At 43.6% G+C, this 13484-nt stretch overlaps 1 protein-coding gene across 50 annotated transcripts in view; it reads left to right on the top strand.

The window, feature by feature from the left end:
• KLF12 (KLF transcription factor 12) overlaps window positions 1–13484 on the top strand; it is a 527876-nt gene that overhangs the window by 137902 nt on the left and 376490 nt on the right. For 2 of the 50 annotated variants that reach the window (XM_086328555.1, XM_086328587.1), the window contains exon 1: window positions 3190–3335. The exons of 47 other annotated variants lie outside the window; for them this stretch is intronic. The gene's annotated coding sequence lies outside the window, so the exon portion shown is untranslated. Of the gene's footprint in view, window positions 1–3189; window positions 3336–13484 lie in introns of those variants that run through there. One more of the 50 variants, XM_086328586.1, reaches the window with a different exon arrangement.

Genomic DNA, 13484 nt, shown 5'->3' with positions numbered 1-13484 from the left:
GAAATTCTCGGACCTACCTGCCTCATCCAGTTGCACCCTGGGCTCCCGCCCGTGATGTTTATGTGTGACAGGTGGGCTGGCTGGAGCAGTTGCTTCAGGCCTATTGAACCATCATGAGGTAAGGCTTGGTGCTTGACCTTGAGGCTCTTTGGTCTCGAGGACAGAGTGCTGCCCAGTGTCCCAACTGATGGCATTTGTAGCAAGCCATTTTAGGAAACTTTCATGGTTTGGACACTTTTTGGCCCGTTTTCCCGCCTGTCTACAGATTAGGCATTTTTCCTTGTGCCTTGTCCTTCAAGGACTTGGGGTTTGTCATAGGGCTTCTCTGCAGGGCGGCCAGCATCTGGGCCTGCCTCGTCTCTTTCCTTTTCTCCCTTTCCTGGGCCTTGGCCTCCCTCTCCTGTTCTCTGTTATAAAAGGTATTGTTGGCTATCTGGACCATCTCAGCTAAAGAGGCAGCAGGGTCCTGCTGCTGTATCTGTTATAACTTTTTCCTGATGTCTGATGCACACAGGGACAAGAATTTGTCCTTTAAAAATCACCTGTTCCTCCTAAGAGTCTGAGTCCACATTGGTAAACTTTTGGAGGGCCTCCTTTAGCCTTTCCAGAAAGGCAGTGGGGTTCTCATTGGGCTCCTGAGTTATTGGTGAGACTGGGCACAGCGCCACAACTAATAGCCCTCTTTTATTTTTATGGGTGGACTCCCTTAAGGGTGAGTCTTTCTGAAGCTTATCCTACCCAAAACTGTTGCAGCCTGAGAGCTGGGCATCCCTGGCTCTGGGTGCAGATCCTCAGGAAGGTTGAGGCATGACAGCCTCCTGAAGATCAATTCCCCGGGCAGATCAAGGCATGTTGGCCTTCTGAGAATTGGGTCCCTGGGTAGATTGAGGCTTGTCGACCTTCTGGGACCCTTGGACTGGTGGATCCCCAAGCAGGTGGAGGCATGACAACCTCCTGAGGACCAGATTCCCTAGGCAGTTCGAGACAGGTTGACCTCCTGGGACCCCCGGACTGGTGGATCCCTGAGCAGGTTGAGGTGTGATAACCTCTCAGGGACCAGATCCCTAGGCCGATCAAGGCAGGTTGACCTCTTGGGATCCTAGTCTGGTGGATCTCCAAGCAGGCTGAGGCATGACAGTCTCCCGGGGGACCAGATCCCTAGGCAGGTCGAGGCAGGTCAACCTCCTGGGACGCCCCCAGGCTGGAGTTGGGTGGCCTCAAGGTCTCCAGCATGACCAGTGTTGGGTACAGTTAAGGGGTTGTAGTCTGAACTCATTGCTCGTTTGTCTACCATGGATGGGAATAGATACTATGATGTAAAGCAGTCCAAGCCTGTGCCCTGAACTGGGAACCTGGTGAAATAGCCATAAGCCTTATCCTCTTATTCCTCTGAAGGAATGTAAGTCACTGATTTCTTCCCCTAGTCCTCCATAAGAACAGCTTATTGTGTTTCCAGTGGTAAACAGTTCATAGACCCACTTTAGATAATAACAGAAGTAATGACAAAAGAATGGGTTATCTGTTATCTGGTCCTAACAAGGGGCATTAAGAGTATTTTAATAATAAGTGGGGTGGAGTGATGTTGCCTACAGAGGGGCAGGGTCCTGGTTGTAGGAGTTAGTAAGCGGCTTAAGAACAAACTGCTAAGAGGCAATAGACCAGATGTTCCATAAAAGTGGAGTGGAGATTTGATCCTGGGCTATATTTGTAACTTTAGGAGAAGGGTGGCAAGGGTTTGGGCCCAAACAGCCTGCAGGGCTAACTCCCAAAGTGGCAAACATTATCCCTGGAAGCCCAGTTGCCCTTGAAGGGATGCTGCCCACAGATGGACTTCTAGTGGGCATTGTATGCCTGTCGCCCGCCCCAGCGGATTCACTGAGAAAGGCTGTTGTTGCACATGTTCTAGGAAACGTGGAACATGAAGGTCTGAATATCTAGAGAGATTGGATATTATACAGTATTTCTCTCCCAAGGGCCAGCTATTTTCTGGTTGTCCCTCCAGAAGATTGTAGAGGCAACATTGTGGGTCCAGACAGGGCTCAGGAAAAGCAGGCTCATGAAAACAGGAGAGAAGAGGGCAGGGCACAACTTTTGAAAGTATCACATAGCCCAAGGGCATAACATAAACCGATTAAAATCAAATGGGTCCAAGATGACAACTAAACTAGTCAGACTCGACTAAACCTTGATCCTCAGTCTGCAAGCTAAACGACACACCCAGAGGTGCCAGGACAGTTTGAAGGCACTGTCAAAAGACTGAGGAGGGGGTACTTCCCCAATTGTTGGAATGACCCTCCCACTCATTAGCATATGAAAACACCCAGCTAACTAACCACACCACCTTCCAGGGCCCACACCCTGTGCACTGTGCTTCTTTCTGAATCCGAACAAATCTACCTCTCACCTATTGCTGTGTCTCTCTCTCAATTTTTTCAATGAGACATCAAGAACCTGAGCTTCATTAGGTCCTGAAGCCAGGCACCGTGGGTTTTGGCGGGCTCAAGTCCCAGTTGGCTATGACTGAGTGACTAAGCATTGCACAGAGTCCCTGCCACATGGGTTTGAGTCCCTGTCTTAGGTAAACGGTTTCAAGCACAACTTTTAGAAATGGAAAAATGATCTGCCCAATAATTTGTAAACAGTGGCATAGATGGAGAGAGGAGCTGAAGGATGGGAGGAAAAAGCAGTGGGAAAAATGTGCCGAGGAATCCCCTTCATTACCTGCCAGAAAATCTGCTAAATACCTGACCTGTGCTCAGGATTTTCATTGACCTGATCCTTGGCACAAAGAAGATTAAGGTCAGAAGAACCCCTACCTACTTGGGCAATAGCTACTAAGGCACAGCAGATAGTAGAGCCTTCAGGACACCCTGGGGCACCCAGTGCTGCTCGCCTGTTCATGGGGGTTTTGAGGAAACAAGGAATGAGAGATTGTAAAGGAATTAAGATTATGTTAGCCATATATCCTTCCAGCCATAGGAGCGAAGACTTCCTACCCCAACCAGAGGTCTTACGGAATCTGAGACTGAGCTGCGTGTGCTTTCTGCTGGGTTTCCTTTTGCTGTCCCAGTTTCCAGCACGCTGGGCTTCTCGTCACTTCCCTTGCACTGGGTTTTCTTCATGTTCAGCTTCCTCGGCAGGAGCTTTCGCCCAGTTGGGCTTCTGCTGTGTTTTTCCTTCGCCTTGCAGGGGCCAAGCCGAGGTTGTATCAGCCAGGTTAAATCCAAGTCACAGCATCATATATGTCCGGGAAGTTTGTAATTTCCTCGATTCTGTCTCACTGCAGCAAAAATTTGAAGCGTTGGACGGACCAGTATTACAGCTGCATGTTACAGGTGCGTGTTACAGCTTAGTTGTATTTGCAAGGAGAAAGGAAAGTACATCCTCGAGGCATGTGAGGTTGGGCGGACCCAAAAGACACAAGAGAAGAAAAGCCCCAAGCTCAATTTTGGCCCCTCTTTTTGTATGTTTTTTATCTTCTCCCTCTGAGCCTGCCCTGTGTAAATTGGGCTAGCCAGAAAGCTGTTTACTTCACCTGAGGTCCTCACTCTGGTCCTTGGACCTTCCTTTGTTCTATTTTCACGGGCTTTACCCTTCTTTGTCTTTTAGCCACCACCATTCTGGACTCCTTTTTCCTATTCTAACTACCTAACAAAATGATATCAGATCAGATCAGATCAGTCGCTCAGTCGTGTCTGACTCTTTGCAACCCCATGAATCGCAGCATGCCAGGCCTCCCAAATGATACAGGAATGTAATAGGTATATAATATAAGTATATAACACCACATTTATATTATATATATACTAATATATGTTATTGAATATAAAAATACTTCTATCTACTTAAGATGATGAACAGGCAAATTATACTAGCTAACACAGACTCTGGAGTGGAAATCCTTGACTTTGATTCCCAGCTCTACCATTTATTATTAAACTAACCATGGCAAACTCTTAACTTGTTTGCTTCATTTTACAAAACTTTGTCTTAAATCCCTACTATTCATTTCAAAATTTGCTGGGCCTGTGAGGGAAAATACTCAAATTGGCCTTTGGTCTTTTTCATGATAGTTTCAATATGTTGAACACTACCAAAAAATCATTTGTCAATAGAGGCCTCGTAAAGTTCAGTAGATTGGGTTCTGCAGACAATTTTTGGATTGAACTGAAGGCACTGAAAATGGAGGGTTATAATTGAGATGTCAGTAAATACGACCTTAACAATTCTAGTTGATGCTCTTGGAGTATTAAATATCCCTGTTAAGTATATTTTTCCTTTTCAGTATATGAGTTTTAATATGCATCCTCTATCGCTCCAGCCATATTTCCTATATCAACAGTCCCCTGTGGCAACTTTATCTTTGAATACAGACCATTCTTGTTCAATATTTGCATAGTGATAATGAATTTTATTCTGTAAATAACAGCCTTAGTACCCTAAACTATGGCCCAGCATAACTTTACCGTTTGTAAGAACTACATTGTTTTATATTCTAAATAGCAATTTTAATGTTTTATTCATTACACTGAACAAATGCGGAATACAGTGAGAAAACTGTTGATTAATGTAGAATGAGCAGATTTGTTGTGTGAGGTGGGTACCCTCTCTCCACTGCGCTGAAAACCTGAACTTCTGAAATGCGGTATTCCAGGAGCCTTCTTGAACGTTTGGACAGTGTGAATTGTATTTGAATTAGCCACCTAAGAAGCCCAGAGCTTCCCCCAAACTCCAAACTATGAAAGAATTCTTGAAAATCTTGCTGTGCTCAGAGCCCATTTAAGGGGTTCTTGTCCTCTCTGAGGGTTGCCCAATCACTTACTCTTCAGACTTTTTCTTAGAAAAGGACAGTCATTCCAGGTATGTGGTGCAATGTAGCCTGCTGCAAGCAGTGGATTTATTCTGACTCTCTTCTTTTATGTTAAATCATGTGATTTTTGAACTGTGTGCATAATATACTCAAGTTGGATTTAATACAGTTTCTCCAAAAACAAAAACTCAAAGTGAAATCGATGCTTCTCTTAAAAATACTGTGTTTTATTATGAGAATTTACGTTCTTCCTGTAACAGTGTTGCAAAGGCCCAGAGAAATCTAGGGCCTCTGTAGTTTGTAATTTCCTTGGCTTCCTACATGTTTTGAATCTGAAGGTCAGAAGAGTACAGAACATACCATGAACTGACTGATGAGTAAATGGTGTTTGTTTGTTTGTTTTTCAGTTTGGCAGTACTGTTTTTATAGGAGATCTCATAAGCGGGCGTCAGAGAAGGCAATGGCACCCCACTCCAGTACTCTTGCCTGGAAAATCCCATGGACGGAGGAGCCTGGTAGGCTGCAGTCCATGGGGTCGTGAAGAGTCAGACACGACTGAGCGACTTCACTTTTCACTTTCATGTATTGGAGAAGGAAATGGCAACCCACTCCAGTGTTCTTGCCTGGAGAATCCCAGGGACGGCGGAGCCTGGTAGGCTGCCGTCTATGGGGTCGCAGAGAGTCGGACACGACTGAAGCGATTTAGCAGCAGCAGCAGCAGCATAAGCAGGCATAGAGTCTTCCTTTTATTTCATATAATTACAGGGGGAACCATTGTCAGAAGCTGAGTAGTAGCAGCCCTGTCCAGAGAGGACATCCTTCCTGCCTCCTTTTCCAGCCTTCTTTTGGGTGGCTCCACTGTTCCAGCCTCCTGGCTCCTGGGAGTCAAAGGTTCATAGTTCCCTCAGTACATTAGCCCAGAGCTCCCCATTTGGCATCCTGGGAGTTGGTTCCAGGCGTGTTGAGATACCGATGTCCTTAGACAGTTGAGGATGCTGTGAATGGGTTGGGAAACACTGAGTCAGTCTTTTGATAACTTCATGTGTGGCCTGGCATCCCCACCCCCAGGATGCCCCATGGTTGTGAGTTGGGGCATTTTTTCACCTGAGAGACTCTCTGTGTTTATACCACCCTGTGGAGAATGGTTGGCTCCTACAGACCTTCCGCAGAATTAGAAGTAATAAACCCATGGGCTCTTTACCAAGTGGATCCTCTCTCTGAAGTCAAAGGCTTTATCAGCAGTAAACTGGTAGCTCAGATGGTAAAGAATCTGCCTGCAATACAGGAGACCTGGATTCAATCCCTGGGTCAGGAAGATGCCCTGCAGAAGGGCATGGCTACCCACTCCCATATTCTTACCTGGAGAATCCCTTGGACAGAGGAACCGGGTGGACTACAGTCCATGGGATTGCAAAGAGTTGGACATGACTGAACTCAAACGACAAGGAAACCCAGTCTAGCCTTCTTATCTTGCCTGGTATCACAGTCATTGCATCTGACAGGAACTGAGCCAGCAGGGATATTTGGTAGAAATCATATGATTAGAAACATGAGTTTGCATGTAACTCCATGAAAAAAAAAATGAGGGCTGATAAGAGTTATAATATGTGGTTGTTTTTTTTTTAGGTATTGCTGCTTGTCAGTGAAAGAGCTGGAAAAAAATTCCTTAAATAAATATACAGTGTAAATATACAGTGAATTATTTTCCCAGTTTTACACATTATGAAAATGAGAGGCCCTTAATCAAATCTATTAACTCAGAAGAATACCTAAGGAGAAACATAAAAAAACAACAGTGAGACACAGAATAGATGAAAATGTTACTGTCAGTAAGTTTGACATTCAGAAATTTTGGAGGATTATTTGGCTTGAGTTACAAATGCTGCTGTAACATAACACACTTGGCTGTGCTCAGTTTAATGATGTATATTTTGTCCAGTGCATTTTCCGTAAGCAGTTGAGTGGAAGTGTGGTACAGAATACGTTACGTTGTATTTATTGATTTAAATACAGCTATGCTTCAGAACATAAACTGGATGTTGGGTTATATTTCTGGTCCTCTGGGAATCTTTTAGTTTTAATAGGCTGTGAGGATTAGGGAAAACCCTTGACACTTGAGTTCAGCCATGGCTGTGTGTGCTTTACGAAAGATACACACAAGACTTTTGAGATCACTTTGCAGAGTTTTCAAAGATCTGAAGATTGATAATCTGGTAAAATAAAAATCTGGTAGCAGCAAGCATCAAATACATTCTGCACAATTATACTCTCCAAGGGTCTGAAAACTGCTCAAATAACAGGACCTGTTGTGATATATTCATATCCAGATACATTAAATGCTAGATTAAACAAGAAAACATATCTTTAGGGAATTTAGTGGTAGCAAGTCATTAAGGTCTCTATAAAATACAACTCGAGGCCAGGAAAATTCCCAGTGTATTGAACAAGGCTTTGAAGTTGTAGGACCTTGACTGCTGCTGTTTGATAGAAATATAATTTGAGCTGCTTCAGTAATTTTAGGGTTCCTTTTTATGTTAGAACATAAAAAGAAATAGGCAAAATTAATTTTAATAATATATTTTTATAATAAAGTCTTGCCATTTCAACACATAATCAATATAAAGTGATAAATGAAATATTTTAAATTATGCTTTTGTGGTAAAAGGACTTCAAAGTCTGCTGTGTATTTCACACTTGCAGAGCAACTTGATTTGGACAAGATACATTTCAGATGTTCAGATATGGCTGGGGGTTCCTGGAGTAACCAGTGGAAGTCCTTGACTTTTAGTTTCATTAACAGTGTGGGTAGAGATTTTATGCTTTTCTAGTGTATACTTCAGTTCAGTTCAGTCTCTCAGTAGTGTCCGACTCTTTGCGACCCCATGAATCGCAGCATGCCAGGCTTCGCTGTCCATCACCAACTCCCGGAGTTCACTCAGACTCATGTGCATCGAGTCGGTGATGCCATATAGCCATCTCATCCTCTGTCGTCCCCTTCTCCTCCTGCCCCCAATCCCTCCCAGCATCAGGATCTTTTCCAATGAGTCAACTCTTTGCATGAAGTGGCCAAAGTGTTGGAGTGTCAGCCTCAGCATCAGTCCTTCCAGTGAACACCCAGGACTGGTCACCTTTAGGATGGGCTGGTTGGATCTCCTTGCAGTCCAAGGGACTCACAAGAGTCTTCTCCAACGCCACAGTTCAAAAGCATCAATTCTTCGGTGCTCAGCTTTCTTCACAGTCCAACTCTCACATCCATACATGACCACTGGAAAAACCATAGCCTTGGCTAGATGGACCTTTGTTGGCAAAGTAATATCTCTGCTTTTGAATATACTGTCTAGGTCGGTCATAACTTTCCTTCCAAGGAGTAAGCGTCTTTTAATTTCATGGCTGCAGTCACCATCTGCAGTGATTTTGGAGCCCCCCAAAATAAAGTCTGACACTGTTTCCACTGTTTCCCCATCTATTTCCCATAAAGTGATGGGACCGGATGCCATGATCTTCATTTTCTGAATGTTGAGCTTTAAGCCCACTTTTTCACTCTCCACTTTCACTTTCATCAAGAGGCTTTTGAGTTCCTCTTCACTTTCTGCCATAAGGGTGGTGTCATCTGCATATCTGAGGTTACTGATATTTCTCCCGGCAATCTTGATTCCAGCTTGTGCTTCTTCCAGCCCAGCATTTCTCATGATGTACTCTGCATATAAGTTAAATAAGCAGGGTGACAATATACAGCCTTGATGTACTCCTTTTCCTATTTGGAACTAGTCTGTTCCATGTCCAGTTCTAACTGTTGCTTCCTGACCAGCATACAGGTTTCTAAAGAGGCAGGTCAGGTGGTCTGGTATACCCATCTCTTTCAGAATTTTCCACAGTTTATTGTGATCCACATAGTCAAAGGCTTTGGCAGAGTCAATAAAGCAGAAATAGATGTTTTTCTGGAACTCTTTTGCTTTTTTGATGATCCAGCAGATGTTGGCAATTTGATCTCTGGTTCCTCTGCCTTTTCTAAAACCAGCTTGAACATGTGGAAGTTCATGGTTCACGTATTGCTGAAGCCTGGCTTGGAGAATTTTGAGCATTACTTTACTAGCGTGTGAGATGAGTGCAATTGTGTGGTAGTTTGAGCATTCTTTGGCATTGCCTTTCTTTGGGATTGGAATGAAAAGTGACCTTTTCCAGTCCTGTGGCCACTGCTGAGTTTTCTAAATTTGCTGGCATATGGAGTGCAGCACTTTCACAGCATCATCTTTCAGGATGTGAAATAGCTCAACTGGAATTCCATCACCTCCACTAGGTTTGTAGTGATGCTTTCTAAGGCCCACTTGACTTCACATTCCAGGATGTCTGGCTCTAGGTAAGTGATACTTACATGATAAAAAATTCTGAAATCCGTGCATTCTGAAACCTAGTTGTTGTTCAGTTGCTGAGTCATGTCCCACTCTTTGTGACTTGTGGACTATAGCCTGTCAGGCTTCTCTGTCCATGAGATTTCCCTGGGAAGAGTACTGGCGTCATTTCCTCCTCCAGGGGATTTTCCCAGACCAGCGATCAAACCCGCATCTCCTGCATTGGCAGGTGGATTCTGTACCACTGAGCCACCAGGGAAGTCCTTGTATTGGTGTATGTTGTTGTTGTTACTCAGTTGCGAAGTCATGTCCAGAGCTTTGCGACCCCATGGGCAGCAGCATGCCAGGCTTCCCTGTCCTTCACTAGCTCGAACTCTTGTCCATTGAGTTGGTGACGCCATCCTACCATCTCATCATCTGTTGCCCCCTTCTCCTCTTGCCCTCAGTCTTTGCCAGTATCAAGTTCTTTTCCAATGAGTTGGCTCTTTGTATCAGGTTATTTTTTTTAAATATTTTTTTAAAAATTATTTGTTTTTTAATTGAAGGATAATTGCTCTACAGAATTGTGTTGGTTTCTGCCAGACATCAACATGATCTGCCAAAACATAACATCAGGTTATTTTTAACTACACCAGGGAATTAGTTGGAAAAAGGAGGAAGGGAGAGAAGTACTTACTGATTCCATGAATGAGTACAGTTTGTAGAAACGAGATCAAGGTGTGGATTTCTGGATAATTACAGGAATAAGATGGATGGCAATAAGGAGGCAGTGAATGAGAGGATATAGAAGTTATTGAAAATAAAAAGTTGACTGTGAAATAGATATAATATTAACATATTAAGTTTTAGAAAATACAGCCAGATAATCTCCATAAACAGGAGTTCTGGATGATGGATTTTCAGCATGATCTTTACTTCTGTGGATTTTACTTTATTTGGATCATACTGCTATGAAAAATTGTAGACCCATCTCCCGTTGCCTCATTCCCTGTAAAAGAGGAGTATGATGTATTAATATATGCTTTATAGAAATCTGGCTGTCTTTAGTAACTATTTTTCTTTCCTTAAATTAGTATAATTTAATAATACAGGATACCCAGAGAAGTACATGTGGCTTTTCTTCTGATCTCTTTCTGACTCCAGCAGATTCTGTGGCCTGTTGCTTAGCTCTGTGTTTTTACAACCAAAGTAGTACTTATCATTAAGAAAAAAGATAATAATAATAGCTGCCACTTTTATCAAGTGCCTTCTGCATATTACATACCTGGACATAACAAACGTACTACCAGGTAGGCATTATTTTAACATTTTTTAGCCAATTAATTTCTCTGGAATTCAGACCTGTATTCTAAAAATTGTTACTGGAAATACAAAAGCTGAGTTTTGAATTCAAGTCTCTAGGATGTTAAATGTCATCAGGAGGCGACATCTACTTCCTAGCTTCGGGAGGTGGATAAAGTATTTCACCATCACAGGGCTTCCCTAATAGCTCTGTTGGTAAAGAATCCATCTGCAATGCAGGAGACCCTGGCCTGGTTCGATTCCTGGGTCGGGATGATCTGCTGGAGAAAGGAATAGGCTACCTATTCCAGTATTCTTGGGCTTCCCTTGTGGCTGAGCTGGTAAAGAAGCTACCTGCAATGTGGGAGACTTAGGTTCGATCCCTGAGTTTGGAAGATTCCTGAAGAAGGGAAAGGATACCTGCTGCAGTATTCTGGCCTGGAGAATTCCATGGACTGTCTAGTCCGTCGGGTCACAAAGAGTTGGACATGACTGAGAGGCTTTCACTTTCTTTCTTCATCACAGAAAACTAACCAAAATGATCATATGGATCCAGCCTTGTGTAACCCAATGATGCTATGAACCAGGCCATGCAGGGCCACCCAAAATAGATGGGTCATGGTGGAGAGTTCTGACGAAACATGGTCCACTGGAGACGGGACTGGCAAACCACTCCAGTATTCTTGCCTCGAGAAGCCCATGCATGAATGGTATGAATAGGCAGAGTAATAGGAGGAGGCATGATTGCTTCTGAAGAACTCTGCAGGTATTGTTCATGGTCTTATAAAAATGGGAGGGTTAGCTTTCCAGTAACTTCTGAGGCTATTGGGATCTCTGGGGGTGTGTGTGGGCAAGTTCTTGCCTAATACCTCTGGGAAGGCTACATGAAAAAAATAATGCATTGGCAAAAGGAACTCTGATATCTTTTGTTTAATATGGACCCCACTTGAAGAATTCCCTGGCTGTCTGGTAGTTAAGATGCCATACATCCAATGCAGAGTGGTGCAGGTTCAATCCCTGGTCAGGAAACTGAGATCCTCCATGCCAAGTGGCACAGCCCAAGCAAACAAACAAACCTGTTAATATAAACCCCATTCCATCCACAGAGCATCCATGGAGAAATGCTGCCCAACTCTAGCAGTAACAAGATTCGGCTGGTTGTTAACAGTGGAAACAGTGTCAGACTTTATTTTTTTGGGCTCCAAAATCACTGCAGATGGTGACTGCAGCCATGAAATTAAAAGACGCTTACTCCTTGGAAGGAAAGTTATGACCAACCTAGATAGCATATTCAAAAGCAGAGATATTACTTTGCCAACAAAGGTCCGTCTAGTCAAGGCTATGGTTTTTCCTGTGGTCATGTATAGATGTGAGAGTTGGACTGTGAAGAAGGCTGAGCACCGAAGAATTGATGCTTCTGAACTGTGGTGTTGGAGAAGACTCTTGAGAGTCCCTTGGACTGCAAGGAGATCCAACCAGTCCATTCTGAAGGAGATCAGCCCTGGGATTTCTTTGGAAGGAATGATGCTAAAGCTGAAACTCCAGTACTTTGGCCACCTGATGTGAAGAGGTGACTCACTGGAAAAGACTCTGATGCTGGGAGGGATTGGGGGCAGGAGGAGAAGGGGACGGCAGAGGATGAGATGGCTGGATGGCATCACTGACTCAATGGACGTGAGTCTGAATGACCTCTGGGAGTTGGTGATAGACAGGGAGGCCTGGCGTGCTGCGATTCATGGGGTCGCAAAGAGTCGGACACGACTGAGTGACTGAACTGAAGTGACCGTCTGGATCCACAAAGCGAATGCTGCAGTGGTTTGTCCATTTTAGTGCATGGTAGCACTCCTGACAGCTGGCCCCTCTGTAACTGGATAAATTTGTCCTGGAATAGCGCTTCCATCATGCTCACACCTTAGGAGCTTGTAGTGAGAGGCATTGTGGTGGGAGGAGAAGAGTTTGGGATCAGACAGACATGTGTTCAGATCTCTACTGTGTAGTTCAGTAGCCACGAACCTTGCTTTGCTTGTAATATGGAGGTTCACATCCTTCCTTCATGGTGGGGACTGCCTTATGTAACGGTAAAAAGTACCTGTCACATTGCATGGTGTGTACATGGTATATGGATTATATTTTTGGTGCTGAGATACTATTGGGAATAATATATCTATGTAATCTACACTAAACAAAGTGGCAGATATGTTTCTGAGCATTCCAAGTGGCCATGGTAAAACCCTAAGGGGAATAAATTACTCCCAGTCACAGATGAACACGTTATTATAACAGTGCTTCATGGAACTGTGCTTAGACAAGGAATTGTCCCTGCCTATCTTCAGAATTATCCAAGGCCACCTCCAGAGGAATCGTTCAGCTACTGGTGTGTCCCATGGGCTCAGCTTTGGAATAGTGAAAATCTTTCACTTCATTGTCCCCTATTTATCAGTTGAGAATTTCTCTTCGAACTGCCAGGTAGTCAAGAGATGTGGTGTCCTCAGGTACCACTGGTCATTAGTCATCCATTGTATTCTGCCCAGAACCTCCCAGGTAGCACTAGTGGTAAAGAATCCACCTGCCAATGCAGGAGACCCACGAGATGTGGGTTCGATCCCTGGGTCAGACATGACTGAGGGACTGAGTGCAATGCAAAATGTATTTTGCCCAAAGAGGTTAGTAGCCACTGGGAAGGAGAAGTTTCGATAAATTTCACTGCATTCACCAATTCAGAGATAGAACTCAAACTCCGTTAACTAATATTTATTTATCCTAGTTCATAGCATATGCTGTGCAGGCTTGTGCATTGTTTTCAACAACAGCTATTTATTCCACTTCGAAAGAATTTCAGAGATAGAACTCTCTGAATAATTTCTGTGTTATAAATACCATTTTTTACAGTATGAACCTAATAAATTGCAGTCCATAAATTATTTTCAGTGACTTAGTATGATTCTTTTTTGTGTGTGCATTTTTTACATAGAGGTTTCTTAGACTCCACAGCCTTATAAGGGAAGAGAAACTGAAAGATGTATCAGTGCCTTAATTTCACTGAT

Source organism: Bos grunniens, chromosome 12 (genome assembly GCF_055505025.1).
Source record: "Bos grunniens cultivar Pamir isolate PY7600 chromosome 12, Bosgru_T2T1.0, whole genome shotgun sequence".
Classification (NCBI taxonomy): domain Eukaryota; kingdom Metazoa; phylum Chordata; class Mammalia; order Artiodactyla; family Bovidae; genus Bos; species Bos grunniens.
Note: the sequence above shows the minus strand (reverse complement) of the source record. Positions and strands in the feature narration are given on the sequence as shown.